Source organism: Onychomys torridus, chromosome 5 (genome assembly GCF_903995425.1).
Source record: "Onychomys torridus chromosome 5, mOncTor1.1, whole genome shotgun sequence".
Classification (NCBI taxonomy): Eukaryota; Metazoa; Chordata; class Mammalia; order Rodentia; family Cricetidae; genus Onychomys; species Onychomys torridus.
The window spans coordinates 111,510,986-111,532,364 of record NC_050447.1 but is presented as its reverse complement, the minus strand read 5'-3'; the positions used below and the strand labels follow the sequence as shown (position 1 = coordinate 111,532,364).

The following is a 21,379-nucleotide window of genomic DNA, read 5'->3' as shown; positions in this document are numbered from 1 at the left end:
CCACCAGAACAAGATGGTGAGGACTCATTGGTGAGTAAGCCACATGCTCTGGCTACAGAGAACAGAGAATCAAGAGGGAACTGAGAAAAAGCTTGCTCCCTGACTGTGAGGTCTCATGGTGCTGCAAGGTGCTGTGGAGCCTTCGAGGGGTAAAGTCCTTAATTGTCAAACTCAGTTGTGGACCTGACTGCTATACTACCAACTATACCAAGGCAAGCTGTGCCCACTGGCGCCATAGTGGCATGGCTGTTAGGACAGCAGCCAATCACTTTCTGACTGCAACTGCAGCCCGCTCCGTAGGAGGAACTCACATCTGATCCTGTAAACCTGCCCAAAGACCCAGGACTGGGCAGGTCAGAGGTCCTAGTGAGAAGCTACCACTTTTTATTTTTTCTTGTAAACACCCATGATGTGCCTGTCAAATTACCTTCTAAATATTTATGTTTATTCCCATAGGTCAGTGCTGATGTCAGCTTCGGGAAGAGAGCTTCATTTTTGTAGTGGACCTACAGAGACTCATGTCTGCCCTGAGACTGGTGAATAAATGACCAATGAGGGTCCAATGTAAGTGGAACGTCTGTGTCTATTGCCACCTCCAAGACTCAGGGAGCACTGAAGAGGAAAGGGCAGATGTAAGAGCCCAAGGATGGGGTGGAATGTTACAGAACACTGTTGCTTGGGCATGACACATGGCTGCACTTGGGAACTCACAGCACTGTGGTAGCCTGCCTATGACCCACAGGAGATTTGGCCTTGTCACCCCGAGGATCTACAGGCTATTGACAGTGCTGGAGGAGGGGAAGACATCCTCTTCTGTGGTGCAGCCATTCGGGAGGAGCCTATGCTCCCATAAATAACCTGTTGCTCGTGTTCCTATGTAATCAAGAAGCCCTAGTGATGGTTCATTGGGAGAAAAAGACATGAAAGCAGACTGGGAGCAGCTGGAAAGAGGGAGGAGGGTAGTGGGAGCAGGAGGGGGATACGGAGTCAGCGAGGGGTTAATATGATCAGAATATTTGAAAAGTCATCATGGAATCCATCATTATGTATAATTATTCTATGTGGATGACTTCCTGACCCTTCTAGCCTTTCCCTCCCTGCTGCTTCCCCCTCCCTGGCTTTTTCCATGTGTCACCATCTGTAGGTGACATGAAAAGGGGCACCCTGAGCTAAACCTGGGAGCTGTGGCATGAGTGGAGGGCAGGCAGTGTGTCCCCCCATCTTGACATGACAGAAGTCTCCGCGTTTTGCTTGCTGTTCCGTGAAAATATTTGTAGAACACTAGATTTGTTGTCTGACAACTCCATGCATGCATGTAATACATTCTTCTTCTCACCACACCCTCTCATCTCCCGTCCACCTATGACACCCAAGTCCCTTTTCCCGTTCACGTCTTTGTGTTTTGATTAACCACTGAGTTTAACCAGGGCCACCTGTGTGACCACGGGTTTGGAATTATCCATTGGAGCCTGGTGTCCGTGGATTTTTGTTGAGGACTCTAGGGTAAAGTCTCACAGAAGATAATTTCCTCCTAATGGAAGCAAGCCCTGAAGACTAAAGAGAGAATCCCTATATGCCACAAAGCTGCTGGAGCCCTTTTTAATTTGACAGCAGATTTCAAGCAAGAGAGAAGGAATGAATGAAGAAAACAGTGTCACTTGCTATGAATGGCTTCCATAAAATTAGAGAAAGATGGATCTCTCTCTCTCTCTCTCTCTCACACACACACACACACACACACACACACACACACACACCACACAGTTTCCGGGCCCCAGTTTCCCTCCTGTGGATGAACGTATAAAGGAAATGAAGTATATAAACACTAAATGACTTTTGGCCCTCTGTGGCACACAGATGGACCTGGAAGGCATGTGTGATATAAGCCAGGTACAGAACAACAAAGCCAGCTGACCTCACTCATCTGTAGCATCTGTGAAAATCAAACTCCTAGAAGCAGAGAGGAGAATGGTGGCTGTCTGGGGTCAGAGGAAATAGTGGAAAGGGATTTAGAGAAAGTCAATGAGAAGGATCAAAGGTTAAATTCTGTATGATGAATATGTTTAACAGATCTGATAGACAGCTAAGTGACTAACTGATTGCAATGCCTTGATATGAGACCTGCCAAGCATATGAGATGAGGAGGGGCTCGTCAGCCACAATGGACAGAGAAGAGACCAGTGGCACTCCATCAGCACAGGTCCTTTTTATTTGTTATGTCTCAAAAAAAAAATCAGAAAAGAAAATATCTGTCTTTTTTTCTGCATGTAGGCAAAGGCAAAAGAAATTTGCAATTGCTAATTATTATTTTTTGGAGTCAGGTTTCAACTGTCTATATTCATTTCTGGGTAAGAGACATGGTAAAATCAAACCCCAGATGCTTTAGTTCATAGTCATTTCAAAAGGACAGAGGCTCTACTTCCACCAAAGCCTGAGTAGAGAGACATTCCTGGGGAGATGTTTTGTTTCATTGGTTTGTTTCATTGGTTTTTGAGGTAATCTTACCACGTAGCCCAGGCTAGCCTGGAATTTACAAGAATGTTCCTACTTCCATCTTCTGAGTGCTGGGATGACAAGCATGCACTATGATGCTTTGGGTTTGTTTTACACACTTATTTTTACTTTTAGTTAATATATGTATGCATGCATATCAATATGAAGGTATATACACTTGAGTGAAGGTGACTTCCAAGTCCAGAGGAGAATATTGGGTCCTCTGGGGCTGGAGTTACAGGCATTTATGAGCTGCCCAACATGGATGCTCTTAAATGTTGACTTGTCTTGTCAGCCTCTTAGTTTTCTTAATGACAGTCTTAAAGAAACTTCAAGGGTTGGGGATTAGCTCAGTGGTAGAGCACTTGCCTAGCAAGCACAAGGCCCTGGGTTCAATGCTCAGCTCAAAAAAAAAAAAAAAAAAAAAAAAAGAAACTTCAAGAACAATTCATCTCTTATGGGCTGTTTTTGTAGGGGGTCATGGGAAAAAAGCAAAAACCTAACTATTTGCCAACCCTGACTTCCCATTGCCTTCCACATGTGCTGTTTTATATCACTGCCAGTGAAAAGCTTTGAAGATCTGGCATCTTAATACAAAGCAACAAAACAAAAACCAGCCTAATAACTCTCTGGAAGAACGTAAGTCCTCAATGGTATCCCCTGAAACTAATGAAAGTTAGTTTATCTGTGGCTGCAAAGTTTCCAATAAAGATTTTTCAAAACTACCATGTAGTTATATGAGCAATCTTCTAGATTTGAGGTATTTGTTTCCTTTTTCAGTTCAAAAACTGTTGGGAATCTTTTTTTTATGTGTATGAATGTTTTGCCTGCATGCATGTATGTGCACTATGGGCATGCCTGGTGTCCTCAGAGAGCAGAAGATGGTGTGAGATTCTCAGGAACTATGGTACAGACACATATGCGAGCAAAATAACCAGACATTTAAAAATAATCTAAAAAGATTTAATCAAATAAAATAATCTATCGGTGGAAAGATTTGAAAATGACATTGACCATCTATAAGAGGAGTTACAGATGATTATGAGCCACCATGTGAATGCTGGAAATTGAACCTGGATCCTCTGCAAGAGCAGCAAGTGGCCTTAACAGCTCCATGCCCCCTTTTTCAATTTCTTTAGGGAAAAGATTGGCTTCAGTAAGAGTCAAATGAGGTCTGAGCAGAAAGTAGATGATGGTGTGCCCCTGGCACGATGGCAGGTTTGCCCGTCAGTGACTGAGAATAAAAAGCAAGATTGTTGAAGGGTTCACCCAAGGACGGCCACACAGAAGGTGGATCACCTTTCCCTAAAACTGATCTGCCTTGTAAATTTGATATGTTATCATTGTTGGCTAAAAAGGAATTAAATCTGGTTTCTCAAAGAGATTTTCCTTAAAAAAAAAAAAAAGTCACAATCCTTTCTATAGGACCTTTAGGATACTTAATTTTAATATAGCTAAATGAAAATGGGTTTCTTAAAGATTCCTTAGAAAGCATGCATAAGAATTCTTCAAAGAATTCCTTCCATCTCTTACTATGAATAGAAAAAAATGATGTATGTAAAATAAAATACATAAACGAACATAAGATACTTCAGTTGCAAGAAATAGAGGGACAGCCACAATTTTCAATAAATGGGAAATGTGGCAATCGGTCCTTACAGGGACCATCATTCCTAACAAGCCACTCCCAGCTAAATTTGTAACCTGCTTTTGACTGTGGACTCTGGCACTTGTGAACCTGAAGCAACTCCTGTGCTTCTGTAGGCTCTGAGCTTCCTCACATGCCTGCGGGGGGGGGGGGGGGGATGGGGACAAAGAGGGGGGACAGTTACTGTGTAAGAGGTCTCATATCCTGAAGCCTTCCTGTTATGAAGAAGCCCAGACAATGGCAGATGTACACAGAGGTGTGGGGATAGAAGAAAGGAGAGGAAATGATGGAGAAAGAGAATAAGGACAACTGTCTAACCATTTCACATTAGGAGAGAAAGAGAGAGAGAGAGAGAGAGAGAGAGAGAGAGAGAGAGAGAGAGAGAGAGTGTGTGTGTGTGTGTGTGTGTGTGTGTGTGTGTGAATGCATGTGCAGAATGTACATGCAATACCAGAGGTGGCCAGAAGAGGGCATCCTATTTCCTGGAACTGAAGTTACAGGTGGTTGTAAGCCACGCAATGTGGGTGCTGAGCATTGGACCTGGGTCCTCTGCAAGAGCAGCAAGCACTCTTAAATGCTGAGTCATCTCTCCAGCTAAAGCTTTTTTGTTTTTTGAAACAAGGTCTCATGCAGTTCAAGCTGATCTCAAAATCATTATGTAGACTAGGCTGGCCTTGAATGATCTGTCTGCCTCCACCAGGGCTGGGATTATAGGCATGAAACTATACCCAGTTGAGGAAGCCATCTTGGACATCCAGTTCACAAGAGCTTTAGAGAAGTCCAATTGCAGCCACCACCTGACATGAGAAACCTCAAAGGAGAACCATCTTGCTGAACCCAGCCATTTCAAAGGGCTGAAAATTCGCAGTGCATTGCTGTTTCTAGCCACTACGTTTTTGGAGATTTGTTTGACAGTAACAGGCAACTAATACAAGAAAAGGAAAATGGACAAAAGAGGCTAAGAGAGGAAGGAGGAAGGGAAATCTGATCGTACTAGGAAGGGGGTGACGGCATGTAATTCTTAAGATTAAAGACTGTCCAACATGGAAAGGCAACGTGCAGGACTAAGAATCCTGACAGGCAGGTGGTGCTCATCTGCAACCAGGAGGAAGAGGACAGAGGACCCCAAATTTAAGGACAGCATGGAGAGAGGGGACTCATTGACAAAGGGCTTGCCGTGCAAGCAGGAGAACTTGAGTCTGGGTCCCCGGACCCACATATTAGGCAAGGTGGTGAGCATCTATATAATCCTGCATGGAGAATGGGACAGAATACAGAGACTAGAGGATTCCTGGGGCTTGCAGGCCAGCCTGTTTAGCCAAGTAAGTGAGTCCGAGGGTCAGTGAGAGACCCTGCCTCAAAAGAATACGGTGGAAAATGAGGCAAATAACTAAGGTTGATCTTTGGTCTCCATATACGTGTACACGCATCCATATGCACCCTCTCGTGTATACATACACAAACAGTGTGGGCTAAAAGCTTAGCTCAAAAAAAGAAAAGGAAAAAATGGGTAAAGAAACTGGCAAATTCTCAAAGACATAAAAAGATAAAGATCCTAGAAATGAGAAAACATTGCTTTATTACAGTGTGAATTACAACCCCTTGCCTTCTAGGGACATTTTCCCTTCTAAGACAACAGCGAACATTCTTTTCTTTTATCCTCTTCAGAGGAGATTCATGGTCTCTATAATCCCAAGAGCCTCTGACTATTGCCTGCATCTTTCACCCATCCCTGACCCTCTCCCATGGCTCAATGCAAGCTGCCTGTTTTTCTCTTTTCCTCCTAGATGCACAGCCATCATCACTGAAGTTTGCTGAAAGATCCCTATTTCTCTGCTACCTTTTGCATATAATTGTCTTTACACAGTATGTATGTTGATGGCTCACAGAGACATAGGACATAAATACATTTAGGTTACTACCTCCATGTGCACCTGAAGACCATGTGATGGTAGAGTTTGAATGTTCAGTGTCCTCTTGGGTTCATGTGTTTTAAGACACGGTCTCCAGCTGACAGCACTATTTTGGAAGAATGTACGACCTTGACGAGGTGGAGCCTGACTGGAGGAAGTAGGTCCCTGGGGTTGGACTTTAAGGTTTCTTAGCCTGGTCCTACTTCTTGTCTAATTTCTGCCTCCTGACTATGGATGTGATGTCACTAGCTGCTTCAGGTTCTGACTGCCACCAAGCCATCTCCTATCCCTGCCACCAATGACTTCCCTGCCACCGTGGACTGTATGGATCCTGTCTTAATCCCTGAGCCAAATTAAACCCTTTCTTAAATTGCAGTGTGAAATCTCAGCTCCCTCCCCCCCCTTTTTTTTTCTTACATGATGCTGACAGTATGTTCAAGCATCAGTTGAGTGGAGATAACATTTCCTACGATCAGATGAGACTACCTATTCAGTATAGCCACAGACATCATGTAAATACACACAATAAATGCTGTGACAATCAGTTAATTGAGAATCCAGCCCTATGAGTTCAGAACAGACCTTTGCTGATTCCCTAGATAGTGCCAACTAATACTTTGTGTAACTTAGCTTTGTCTCTCAGAACAGACTATCCTGTCCAAAAAGGCACTTGTGAAATCACATTCTCCTCCTTTCAAGTAAAATGATGCTGCTTCCTCCCAGGCAATACTTCCTAGAATTTTTATTTCAAGGACCAGTTAAAACTTTGTTTTTTAACCCATAATAACCTTGTATAAGGTTGCCTACTCATTATGTTCGTCCTGTGTAAGGTCAGTGAAAACAAAACAATGTACTGCATTCTTTCAGCTGTCATTCCATTTCCACAACAGTACATTTGTTTTAACACTAAATAAAACAGAAAGACATGACTGAGAACCAGAACTCCATCCTTTAAATGGAACGAATTTGGTTTACAGAACTCGTTTTATTTTCTCTGCCTCAGATTCTACCTGTTTAGATTTCAGACCAGTTCTGGATCATCATTTCCCCAATAACAGAAATGACGTGGTTTAAGGATGATGCAGCTTGTGGAGGCAGACACTGGAGCAGGGCAAGAAGTACCAGCTTAACCCTAGAATGTGACCAGTCCCACTGCATGTCTGCCCCACAGTGCCTCATATCATGAACAATGTCTTTATCATGCCTTGCCTCTTAAAAACAAACACTTCTACTACATATATGTGAATCGCTGCAATTCATAGGGTTTTGTGTTTCTCTTTTTTCCTTGAATTTTTTTTTTCTCTTACAGGCTTGGCAGAAACCAAGCAGGCACTTATGAACACAGGACAGTCATGTTCACAGTGAGAGTGTAGACAGTCCCTGCAGACGTCCAGCTGCTTGTCAGCTGAGAAACAGGCTACAGCTCCACAGGTGGGCATAGCTGTTCTTTGGGTGCTGTTGACTAGTCCCATCTCCCTTCCTCTTCGTTACTTCAGATGGACCTATTAACATGGGAGACTCCTTACAAGAAGAGTTGGCACAGATGTGGAGAAAGTGAACCCTTGTGTGCTAGGAATGTAAGATGGTACAGCTGCTGTGCAGAAAGGTATGACGATTCAACATGCTCCTTGTAGACTTACCATGGGACCAGTCATTATCCCTCTGGATATGTTACAGAGAGAGTGGTGCTGTGGATATCGCTCTGTGTAAATAAAATTCTGGTTGGCCAGTGGCCAGGCAGGAAGTATAGGCGGGACAAGAGAGAAGAGAATTCTGGGAAGTAGAAGGCTGGGGAGAGACACCGCCAGCCGCCGCCATGAGAAGCAACATGTAAAGACACCGGTAAGCCACAAGCCATGTGGCAAAGTATAGATAAGCAGAAATGGGTTAATTTAAGATAGAAAAAGTAGATAACAAGCAGCCTGCCACAGCCATACAGTTTGTAAACAATGTAAGTTTCTGTGTGCTTTCTTGGTTGGGTCTGAGCGACTGTGGGACTGATGGGTAAGAGAGATTTGTCCTGACTGGGCCAGGCAGGAAAACTCTAACTACAGAGTGGTGTTTGTAACAGCCAAAAGCCAGGCAAGTGTCCATTGGTGAACAAAACACGGTGTGAAACCCCATAATGACATGGTCTTTAGCCTTACAAGGGAAGAATGTTCTCACAGATACTACAGTATAGATGAAATCTTAAGACATTGTGCTAAGTGAAATAAGCTAGACACAAATGGATACACAGTGTATGGTTACATTTCTAAGATAGCTTAGGTCAAAGAGAGAGAAAGTAAAATGCTGTTGCCAGGAGCTGAAGGAAGGGAAACTGGAAGTTAGTGGTCAGTGAGTAGAGTTCCAGTTTGGAAGATGAAAATGTTCTGGAGATGATTACAGAGCAATATGAATATACTTGACACATTAGAACTGAACACTCAAAGGCTGTGGAATGTTCCTTTACACTGTGTGAATATATGCTGCTGTGATTGGCTTAATAGAGAAGCTGACTGGCCAATAGCTGGACAGGATAAGGTGGGAGAACCAGACTAAGGACACTGGCAAGAAGAAGACCGGAGTGAGAGTTATCATCGGCCAGACGGAAAGGAAGCAGCACATGCAGGAGAGGAAAAGCCACAAGCCTCAGGGCAGAACATAGAGGAACAGAAATGGGTTAGGTTAAGTTGTAAGAACTAGTTAGTAATAAGCCTGAGATATTGTCTGGACATTTATAATTAATATTAAGTCTCTGTGTGGTTATTTGGGAGCAACTTCTGGAACAGGAAAAACTCCACCTACAAAAGGCTTTTAAATTATGGCTCAATCGTTAAGAGTGCTAGCTGCTCTTTCAGGGAACCGGGGTTTGGTTCCTGGCTCCCCCAAGGCAGTTCACAACCACCTGTCATTCCAGTTCTAGGGGAACTGATGCCATCTTCTAGCTTCTGCAGATACCAAACACACATATGCTACATATACACACAAACATGTAGGCAAACACTTAAACAGATAAAAAGTAAAAATGGACACATCTCTAAAAATGATGAATTTAGGCTATGTATATTTTTAACCACAATAAAAATAACCTACTAAAAATAGATACTGTATCTATCACATGATCATACCCAGCTAAATTAAGACATTCTTTACTCTCTCCTAGGATAACCAATCCATCAAATTTTCTCAAACATTTCAAAAAATGATCTTTCTACATTTGGCTTAATGGAATTGGGGTCTCAATTGAGTTCTTCTTTTCCAATTCACTGTTTTGTCTCTTGAGACAGTTTTAAAAGCTAGTTAACCAGACATACAAAGAATTCTATTAGCCTAATTTTAAAAGAGAGAGAGAGCTGATAACAAGAGAGGGAACATAAGAACCATGACCTTTAAAATAATGAAGATGGTGTTCCTTTTCAGTGCTGTGCTAGAAGCTAAGTCAGGCATATAAAGAGTCACAGGGGAGTGAGCACACCAGCTTTATTTGGAATTTCTGCAGTTGTGTTCATGAGAGGACCAGTGATAGATACCTCTCTCTTACAGTATCCTCTCAGATTCTGCCAGCAATGATCGCACTCTTCCTAAGAAGTGATATTCTCAGAGGTCTGGCAGCTTATCTTTAGAACACCTCATTCTAGTGATTTTTTTGAGGGAGGGTTGTGTGTGCATGCCTGTGTGTGTGTACGTGAAGGCCAGAGGACAACTTTGTGTCATACCTCAGAAGATGACTACCTTGGGTTTTTTGTTTTGTTTGTTTTTAGTTGGGATCTTTCTATGAGACCTGGAACTCACAGATAAGCTCACTGTGTTTAAAAAAAAAAAAAAAAAGAAAGAATTTCATAACTATTATTCAGTTTCAATTTTCCCTTCTTTTATCAGTCTCATTAAATGTTTTTTTTTCTCACAGTTGCTTAATTTGATTATAAAAAGATAGTTAAATATGGGTATTTTTCCAAAAGACATCTATGGCTGAATTATATCTATTTAAGTTGTCCGTCTAGAGAAGGGCTGGGGAAGAAATCCCAGTTAGTACAATGCTGGCTGACCAAGTACAAGAACCAAGGCCTGCTCTCTGCTAGGCATGGTGACCTGTGTCTGTAATCTCAGGGCTAGGGCAATGGGGCCAGGTGGATTTCTGGGGCTCATTGGCCAGCCAACCTACCCAGTGGCAGGCCCAATCTCATAAAACAAAGAATGACTCCCAAGATTGTCCCCTGTCCACCACATATCTACCCAACCCCATCCCCCACACTCTCTTGATGCTCCCTCACCCATGTGCACCTACACATGTAAAAATTATCTAGAAAAAAGAAAGGTAGGACCTATTTCAACTGAAGAACTCCAAGAGACAAGGAAATGAGAATGAAGAAAGAGAACAGAAAAATCTGCTTCGTGTGCAATCACACACATTACCTCCTCACTAACTGGATTGAGTTCCTGGGAACTGAACACAGGGCATCACACATGCAAGGCAAGCCCTCTACAGACTGAGCCATACACCAAGTCACCAAGTCATTTATCACTAAAAACATCATTTTACAACCATTTTTCACACCCAAATGTAGGTACTAATGTCATTTTAGGTCAGGAACATTCTTGGTAGCTTCAACTATCTGTGTCTCACTAGGGAAATCAGCATATCTCAGCTCCCATCAGAGAGCACATTTGGTACTTAACAAATGTGGATCAGGAAGTCTCAGGACACAATTAATATCAAATAGCTATGGTTTTTTTTTTTGCCCACTCACAAAGACTAGATAAAGCAACCAGGCCACACTTAGTAAAACTCAATATGCACAGTATGCATTTTTTCACAAGTGATTAAAAAAAAGTCACATATTTCTCAAAACTGAAACCCTAAGAAGAAAAGCACACACTCCCACGCCTCCCACTTCCACTGGACAGTGTGTCCTCAGGGAGGAAGGGAGGAAGCTAAGCCTAGACTCACTGCATTACACATGAGATTTCTTTTCTCTCTCTGGTTTGCATGGAGACACCTCAGCTTCGGTTCTCACAAAGCATGCCTTGCAGTGTGCTTTTGAAAAATCTCCCTCTTTACTGTCTCCTTCAAATACAATGGCTAGATGAACAGTAGACTCTAACATTTCTCTTCCCTTGCTTGCTTTTTTTTTTTTTTTAAATCTTCTTGTAGGTGAAGTGGTTAATTTCTTTAGGTCTAGTTACACTTCCATTGATACTAACTTGTGATGTTTAATAGAATTTTTTTTTTTCATTTCTAATAGCTCCAGCTGTCATTATTGTGGGTCTTTCCAGTCCTTTCCAGTTGTCCTATAGTGTTATCTGTTCTTTCTACATAGTTCTCACAGTTTCTATCTCACCTAGGTCCCAAGTCCTCAGGACAGTTGAGGGGATACTCCTCTCCAACTCCTCTGATGATCCCCACTTTGGCAGCGTGCCTCTTTGTGTGTTTGGGGTTTTCAAGTTTTGGGTTAGAAATTCACCATGAATGTTTAAATTAATGTTTCTGTTGTTCCTTGCAAAATGTAATTTTCTTTTAGGGACCACTTATTACCCGAGAGTCCCAGCATGCTGTGTGAACCTCAGCAATAGTCCCCGACTGGTCTCAGGCTTTGCAGTAGTGCTGACCTTTGTTTTTGTGGAAACCTGGGCTTTATGTTAATTTGCTCCTGGGAACCAAGCCTGGCTCTCATGCCACCCTGGAGCACCCTGAACCCCTGACCCTCATCTCTAATGCCTTTTGGATTTTCTTTGTCTTTGATCTGATAGTATGTCAGCAGGGAGCTCACAGATTGCCCTGAAAACTTCCATATTTTGAAGTCTTATCTTTCATGTTGGAAAACATTTGGGAAGCATTCCTCTCAAATCTGAAGGATATTGTAAAGACAGCTTAATGTCTGAAGTGTTTACAAAGCAGTACCACACATGTGATTATGTTCTCTGTCCTTCGAATTGTCCCTGAAGGTAGGCAGAGCAAGTCCTATCAAGCTATAAAATCAATAGGAATCTAAGGCCAAAGGCCACTGTTTACTATTTCAACCATTCTCTTTATGCTCACCCCTCTCTGGTATCTCTCACCCCTCCTCTGTATCTCCCTCCATCCTGCTGTCCTTACTGAAAGGGTGTGTTTTACTTCCAGGTACCTTTATTCCCCCAGACCCCTTCTGCACTAGCCTACCCCATGAAGGCCCCATCATCTCCCAATAGAGCGAGAATCTGACAACTGAGCCCTAGCACGGTACTTCTTTGACAACTTTTTTAGTTTTATACATATTTTTAAATTTAAACCATAGGCTGGGTGGCTTCTAGACTATAGGAATTTATTCTTTATAGTTACAGAGAGGGGCCAGAATTCCAGGATCAAATCAACATATCCAGAGTTTGCTGAGGGTCTGGTTCCCACAGAGTATCTTCTTACACTACCCCTGCACGGTTCTCAGGGCAAGGTGCACTCTCGGGCTCCTTTTCTTCCTCTGGGGCTTTGAGGGACTGGAACCAGGGCTTCGGGGATGCTAACTGACCATGTCTTTCACTAAACTATACTCTCAGCCGCATGTAACCTTTTTAAAAAAAATATTCATTTCTATTTTTAATTATGTGTGTATGCATGTGTCAGAGGGAGGGCTTGTGTGTATGTGTGAGTCTAGAAGAAGTTGTTAGCATGGTGATATTTTATTTGTACTGAAATGTGATTTTTTTTTGTATGTTAATAAATAAAGTTGCCTGGGGGTCAGAGTTAATAGCAAGCCATAGCAGAAGCTGGGCTGTGGTGGCGCACACCTTTAATCCCAATCATATGATAGGCAGATCTCTGTGTGTTCAAGGATAAAGCCAGCATGGAGACACATGCCTTTAATCTCAATACCAACCATAGAAGACCTGGAGGTCTATCTGTATAAACAGTGACAAGGAGGTTATGTGGTTGGGTTTACAACCAATGAGGAGGCGGAACAGAAAGTCAATAAAAAGACAGATATACAGGAAGTAGGTCTCTTGCTAAGGGGAAGGACAGCAGCAGCAGGAAGGGTAAGAAGTCAGTTTTAAGTCTCAGCTCTTACTACTGCTCTGACCTCTTGGGCTTTTAACTCTGCACTTGGCTCTATGTTTCTTATTTAATAATAAGACTGTTACATCTACATGTTAGATCCCCTGGAGCTGGAGTTATAGGCAGTTGTGAGCCACCTAGTGTGGGTGCCGGGAATCAAACACAGGTCCTCTGGAAAAGCAGCAATCTTACCGCTGAGCCATCTCTCCAGCCCCGTGGAAACATATACATAAATATAAATACTAATTCCATTCATGAGGGCTCTGGCCTGATGACACAATCCCCTCCCAAAGGCCCCACCTTCTCATGCCATCACATTGGTTATTATGTCTCTACTTAAGAATCTGGCAGGGAGAGGGGGCACCAGCATTCAGTCTGTTAGAGTAATGCAGAGCTCTTTGAAATCTTCCTGCAAGGAGCTGGAGAGATGGTTCTGTGGTTACAAGCTTGTACTACTCCTGCAGAGAACCCAAGGTTCAGATCTCAGCACTCATGAATGACAGCTCACAACTATGTGTAATTCTAGATCCAGGGGATCTGATGCCCTCTTCTGGTCTCCTTGGGCACTTCACTCACATGTGCATAACACACACACACACACACACACAAAATTAAACACAAGAACAATAAATCCTGAAATCTTCATTTAAGACTGAATCCCAGGAAGCCTTCTGCTATAATTTCAATCTTAAGTGCACCCCAAAAGACTATGTGCTAAAGACTTAGCCCCCAGCATAGTATTACAATGAAAGGCAATGGAACTGTTTCAAAAATAGGTCAATGGGAGATTTTAAGTCACTGAGTGTCTGGCCTTGAAGAGGAGACTAGAATCTGTATTAGTTACTTTTCTCATCACTATGATAAGAGGGAGAAATGTATTTATTATGGCTCATCATCTCAAAGGCATCTGTCCATCATGGCAGGGAGGATGTGATGGCACATAGCAGTTCACAGCATGGTGGCCAGAGAACAGAGGATGAGAGAAAGCAAGGGACAGGAACAAGACACTCCTAATGGTCAGCACCCAGTGGCCTACTTCCTCCAGCTAGGTCCTACTTCTCAAAGTTTCCAGAACTTTCCAGACTAGAACTACCAGCTGGGGGACCAAGCATTCATGAGCCTCTGGGAAACATTTCATATTCAGGCCATCACAGGATTCCATGTCTTTCATCTTTTATACTCATGTGAGCAACTTTATTTTGCTCTGTGTTTCTGCCATGAAAAGCTGCCTTAGCACAAGCCTAAAAGCCAACAGAGCCAACTGATCACAGACTGAAGCTTCCAAAACCATAGCAAACTAGTTTCTCCTCTTGGCGCACGCATATGTGTGTGTGTGTGTGTGTGTGTGTGTGTGTGTGTGTGTGTTATAGTAATAGACAGCTGTCAATCTACCTACTCCTAGTGGTTGTGGTACCCTCTACTCTAAGTTCCCATAACATCTCATGGAAATCTGCAGTATCACATCCCTACCTTGTATCAAGAATTATTACCTACTGCACTGTAAGCTCATAGGGCAGGGACCATGCCTGGTCACCTCCAAGCCTCCAAGAGAGGGCTTAGGGCTGGGAACTCAGGAATGACAAACAAATGCCCAAGCTAGGATTGGATACTCTGTGTGGGGCCTGGAACACTCTCGGGGGGCATGTGGAGTGAAAACAGCAGTCATGCTTCTGACCTCTGCTCTAGTGAGCTTTTCCTCTGAGACCTATCACCTGGCTGGAAAAACTGTACAGTAAATATGTCTACTCAAGGTTGCTGGCTTTAAAGAAGCAACCCTATCCGGCCCAAATAACTAACCTCATTCTGCTCCAGGACCCAAACTCTAGACATGCTAAGTTTTATAAAGCAAAAGAAGGAAATTAACCCAACAAAGTTATTTCAGTGATAGTCAAGCCAAAGCACAGGTCATCACGCATAGGTGGGTGGGGTGAATTTCTACATCACAGACCCTCAACTCCTTATTTCTTTCTCTTCCATTTTTTTTTAATCATTGTGAAGTTTACATGATGTAGAACAAACCACTTTGAGGTAAACGACTGAGTGGCAATTTGTACACTGACAACATACACCCCAACCTTTAGCTGATTCCAGAAAAATTCCATCTTCCCAAATAAAATTGCTTATCTCAACATAAGGTCAACTGCACCACACAACTCAGAGGAAAGGAGTTGGGGATTTGGTGCACACTGTCAATGTGCAGAGCCAGCACACAGTAGGCTCACAGTGAGCATCTGCTAAGTGGCACGGAAATGAGGTTAATCTGGAGGAGTCACAGATGCGTGGAAGAGAGGGAGAACTGGATGGATGTTGCAGACTGAAGTCAGCACATGAACAAGACACCCCAGATCAACATCGTGGGAAGGATGACGAGGGAGGCAAAGACAAGAGAGGGCACATCTTGCCAGAACAGAGTCTGGCAAAGTTAAAGAGCGAGGAACCCTCATCAAATGACACCTGTGCGTTCCTCTCAAGGTCAGCAGCCTAGTGTGCGGGACTTGTGGGGAGGCTGATGATGGGAGAGTCAAAGGCACTTCTTTTTAGCTGGGTCCGAAGAAGTCTCTCGAAGTGGTCATAAAAACCTAGAAATGAAGACGGTGTTATGTTACTTTATCACGTATTGGACTATGGTATCAAAAATCCATTTTGATGGACTTGCCCGTGTTCACTCTCTGGTGACTAGCCTGTAGAGATGAGGTAGAGTAAGCGACAGGATTATCTTGTGGCAAAGCATTCTGTGCACTCCAACTGTCGCTCCGGGCACTCGATACAGCCCTCCTTTCATTATAGGCCTTGTTTATCAGCCTCTCCAGCACCAGGGATCGTGTTCCTTGAGTTAACTTCTGCTTATCTGACCACCACATCTTACCGCTTCCAGGAAAGATTCTAGGGAGGAAAAATAAAAACCTCCAAAATGGAAAATCATCTCCTGAATAACTGAGAGTTGAACTATGCTGGTTTGGGCAACTGTTTCTCAAACTGGGTGGCAAAAAAAAAAAAAAAAAACAACAACAAAAAGCCCAAAACACTAAATCCTAAATCCTAGCTTTCTCCACAGTGGGCTTAACCATGACAATGGGGCTATTTGGTTCAACAAACCACTCAAGTTTTAGAAGTAAAAAAAAAGTAACCAACAGTCCCAGTCCCCTGCTTCAGTTCCCAGGGTCACCAAGGTTTATATTTCTATCAAATTACACCGCATCAGATTATTTTATTATTATAATCCATGGCACAGCACCCGGTGTGCCAAACACGGGGATGTGGGTAGAGCTCTTTCTCATGATCCTTTCCAATCTCTCCCAAATTTGGTTGGCACAGGGCAGTCTAGGCCCTGAGGCTAGCCCATGTCCCTAGCCAGAACCACCTTTCATAACACTCAGGGGGTGGCAAGTGAAAAGGAAAACACAGGTGTGTCCCAAAGGTAAGGCAGGCGAGGACATGGAATTCCCTTTTGTGTTCATTTGGCTCAAGTGCCTCCAGCAACTGCTGGCACGTAGCAGGTAGCTGCATGCATTTGTCCAATGAGGGGAAACAGCCCTGAAGCCAACAGAACTCTACTTCAAGTACTAGCTGGCCTGGAAACAGCAAGGTCAAGATTACCTAGTCACACTAAAGGCCGAGACTTGGCACCAGATAATGAGGGTCTTAACAGGGCTGTATGTTGACACCTAGGGGTTCTAAACCCAAGAACAAAAAGACACCACCCTGGGGGTGCCAAGAGCTCCCCAGTACAGCGGAGGTCAGCACACAAACAGAACGGGGGCCTCTCCTTTCCTTTAATAGACAAGACTTGGATCCCAGGTTCCTGTAAAGACGTAACAAAACGTTTCTCCCAACACTGCTCTGAGAGAACGGCCTGCCTTTTCTGGGGCAACAAGGCCTGTCTGTCCCTCCTAGGCACAGCTGAGCTGCTTCTGGTCAGCCCTGTTGGATGCTAAGTGTACTTGAAAAAGTAACATTTCCTACATTGCCAAAGTCATACAAACTCAGCAGGGCTCAGCATGGGAATATATGACTCGGAACAAACAAGACAGAAAATGCACCTAGAAAGCTGAAGGAATGAGGGAAATCATGTCCTGTTGCCTCCACTTTGCTGTCTAAAAGAGAAACCTAACTTCCGAGCTGAGCAGGTACCTCTCACCTGGACAACGCCATTTTCAAGCTGTTCTATTCATAGGGCCCCAGAGATGCCAACCTACCAAGGCATTTGGGGGCACTTTTCCTCATACAGGGCAATGCCAATGAATAGCTTAAAGCCAGGAAGACAAATTAATCTGGGAACCTTTCAAGTGTGACAGATTTGTGGCATGCACTTATTTATATTTTTCGTTTGGTTTTGATTTACTAATTAACAAGTGGGACAAGGAAAACACATTTTGGGTTGAGTTGGAGACATGTTCTCTCCCAGGGCCTCGTCTCTGCTTCCGGGGGCCTTTGGTGAAATGTGACTTTTGGATCTGCTGCTCTTCAATAGTTTCCATGTCTAACATGGTCTTGTCATGTCACTTCAGGATTGAGCTTAGGAAAAACCAGGCCGGGGAAGAGAATTCTTATCCAAGCATATATCTGTGGGAAGGGGAGGGGAGTAATTGGCTGGTCACTTTGTTGTTCCAAAGATTTCTCAGTGTCTCCCTCCCTCCTCTAATTCAAAACATTATACTCTCTTACTGTGGCCGCACCAGACACACATTCTTCACTCTGGTGATTCACTTAGCTTTCCTGAGAACACAATGGACAGAGGATCTCCGTGTGAAGCGACTGATTTGCCTCCGGACCAGGTCCAAGCTAAACCGCTCACTTCACATTCTATTTTCCCAGAAGCACAGCAGGTCCTCGCAGTAGGAGAGGGTCCACAGGGTGGGTGGCTCCCTACCTCCCTCTGGCCAAGTCACAAGGTCTCAGATCACAGGCTGATGAGATCAGCAAGCAGGCATTTCCGTAGGTTTGGGGAAGAAGTGGAGGAGCAGCAGTGCGGTCTGGATGGGTAGAGAGCAGCAAGCATCTCTGACTTGACCTTTGACCTGGGATTTCTAGAGACCAGCATTCCAGCCTCACCAGAGCACTGAGATAATAAAGAGCCAATGTTCACAGAGCAGAAAGAAAGCAGGTGGGGATTGGGATCGGGTGGCTCAGTGCAGAGCACTTGTCTTGCTTGTAGAAGGCCCTGAGTTCCATCCATAGCACCGAAAAGAAAAGAGTAAGAGGAAGGGGGGTTGTTGAGGGATGTCAAGGAGCATGCACCTGGGAGGGAGGCACATTACTGACAAAAGGCATTGGCCACGCAGTAAAGGCAAACAAGCACAGAGATTCAAACCCAGTCCCCATATGGTTGCCCTAACTTCATACTTACAAGTGCTATGGTCCATGTATACTTGGTACATCGAGGTGCCCCCACAGCCTACACTTTGCCCTGCCTATCTCTTCCTGTCTGGTATCAGCAATAAGCAGCCAATAGGTGGGCGGAAATAAGTCTCAGGCCATTATGCAAACCATCTTAACCATTTGCTTTTTCCACCGAAGCAATAAAACAGCAATCAGCAATTGATGATCTCTATTCAGAACCTTCAAAAGCCCAGAGCTGACCAGCAGGAACCCAGGACAGAACAAAGCACAAACGCCAACTTGCTGTTTGGGAACTCAAACCTAAGCTGACAAGCGGGGTTGGTAGAGCCCCTCTAGGTAGACACAGTGCCCCAGGTTCTGCTGTTCCCAAGAATACAGCTGGGAAAGATCTGCCCAAGCTGGAGGAGAACACAAGAAAGCAACCATCGTGGAGCCTACTCCAGAAAGGACCTGACTGGGATGAAGGACCTGCCTCAAGGAGTAAGAAAAGGAGCCTGAATCTTTAGAGCCCTTTTGAACCAAAGAGGAACCCACCCAAGGAGGCTTGACTAGAGAGAGAGAGTGGTGTACAAAACGCCAAGACTATGGTCCACCATCCCCAGGCATTGATGAACAGAGAAGAACATAGTCCCAACGCCTGAGCCATCTTCTTTTCCCCTCCCTCCTGTGGTGGAGACCTCATGTGATTAGGCAGGGCTAAGCTAGGGAACAGGGAGCAAAAACGGACTCTGGAATGACTGGGTGACTTTCTTGTTGCTTTACTATTGTTTTTATGGCCTCAAATAAGATGCCAGTAAAAATAAAAACTCAAAGCTGGAGAACATTTTCTTGGACAGGCTGTCATTTAATCACTGAGGAGCCTCTGCTATGAGGCTAGATAAAGCTATATGCCCTACAAGCAACACTGTGGAAAAACACTTTGTTATCAAGTCAGTCAAGTTTTAGAAGTTACCAGTCAGTGCCCAGATTTTATTGTGCCATCCAGCTAAAGGAGGCAAAATATGGATTGAGTCTTCCCTTTGTCAGGATGCCACAGGCTGGGTATCCCAACAGGGATGACTAGAGATCTATTAGGGAGGCATCACTCACCTCCTTGGATGGTGAGTCAATGGCATAGTCTCAGTTAAGTGCCTTCTTCCTTCATCTTCTCCCTCCCAGTTTCCTTGGTAACTAATGCCATATGTGAGCCATGACTCAAAGAGAAAAGAACCACCCTCAGCCTGCTCCAGGACGTGCCGACTCTCCACATTCAACCAGAACTCATCAAACCAACAAATATTTACCGATCACTTATTCCCTACCAGACATGTTAACCAACCAGCTTTGCAGTCTTGAATCACACTTCACATAGCTTTTGTCTTCACAGGAAAGAAACTCAAAGGCCCTCACAGCTTTTAACAATACCACAAACGGACTGAATCCTGACCTGCCATTCAATCCAACATGCAGTCAAGGCTTCCCATAAGCCCCTCCCCAATGTCCTTGAAATGAAGTAAAAAGGTACTACCCTCCCCTCTGCCAGCCAGAAAAAGACGATACTTGCTGTCCAAAGGAAGTATGACAGAGGAAGAGGCGGAACTTCCTAGAAACTTCCTAGTGGCCACAGGGAGAAATAGTCTGTGGTTCACTGACCCTGAGAGTGCCCTGGAAAGACTTCTGGGAGTCCTGGGTGTGTCAGCCGGTCCAGATCTACCTCCAGATTGTCAGCATTTCTTGTTTGTGTGATGCCTATTTATTCCTGAGTATGGAACTGTGTAGGGAACCTGGTTACTAGGCAATAATTTGTTGAACACTATATCATTATCTTCAGTGGGCAACAGAAGAGACTGCATCTGCTTCCTAGAGCTGCCCAATGTTTAAATGAAGTAGCGCACACAGAAGCATTTGGGGAACCCTGCAAAAATCGAAAGATGTGAGTGACTTGTGTCTTCTGTCCCTCTCCTACAACACAGCAGCTTCACCTCCTACAGGTAAGCCCCCTAGACATTCAGGAAAATGGCCGTCAAGACTCCTCCTTGGGCTGGAGGAGTGCGTAGTGGTTAAGTGGGCTTGGTGCTCTTGCAGGGGACTGGAGTTCGATTCCTAGCACCCATACTGGACCACTCACAACTGCCTGTAAGTCCAGCTCCAGGAGATGGACACCGTCAAGGGCACCCACATACATGTGTATATATATATATATATATATATATATATATATATATATATATATATATATATATATACACACATAGAGGCAAACACACGCACACACACACACACACACACACACACACACACATACATAAAAATAAAGTGAATCTGAACTTTTTTTTTTAAAGAGACACCACAGAGGCAGCTGCAGTGCCTCAACTTAGAACATTTTCTGTAGAAAAAGAAAGCCAGGGATCTGGGAGAATCTAAGAGGCAGCATTCGGGGCACAAGAGAATGTTGAACAGGCCGGCTGCAATATGTAATTTCAGACTTAGAAACCTTAAACTGGACCACTGCCAGAAAGGGTGGGGGGAGGATGGGGGGGGCAAAGAGTTGCTGGAACACACACACAGTGCAGCCCTACTGCAGGGCTGGAGTAGCCCTGTGGTTAGCGGACTGAATGAAGTGCCCGAGGGACTCGTTGCCATGGCTTAAGATTCCATCCAATCAACAAGGCCACAGAACCTGGCACCACGACTTCTGAAACTTCAACTGTTAAAAGTCGCCCCACACTCTAGGTTATTTGTACCACTTCGCTTCACTTTGCTGTTCCCAGCTGAGTGCGGACAGATAGGAGTAGGATCTGTGAAGCTGTAGAGAGCATAGTGCAGAGGCGTGGATAATGGTAAGGAGTCAGGGGAACCCCAGGATGGAGCAGGCTGCAGGGAGCAGGAAGGTGTTTCCATACAAGCCCCGAGGATGAAAATGAAGCCCACAGAAAGAGACCAAACCCACTGGGGCAAGATGTTGTCACATTCAGAACTAGGCTCATGCACCAGATGGGA

General features: G+C 44.2%; 1 protein-coding gene across 1 annotated transcript in view; it reads right to left on the bottom strand.

Annotated features, from left to right (window-relative positions):
* Bmp6 (bone morphogenetic protein 6) overlaps positions 1 to 21,379 on the bottom strand; it is a 153,794-nt gene that overhangs the window by 33,906 nt on the left and 98,509 nt on the right. The gene's annotated exons all lie outside the window — the stretch shown is intronic.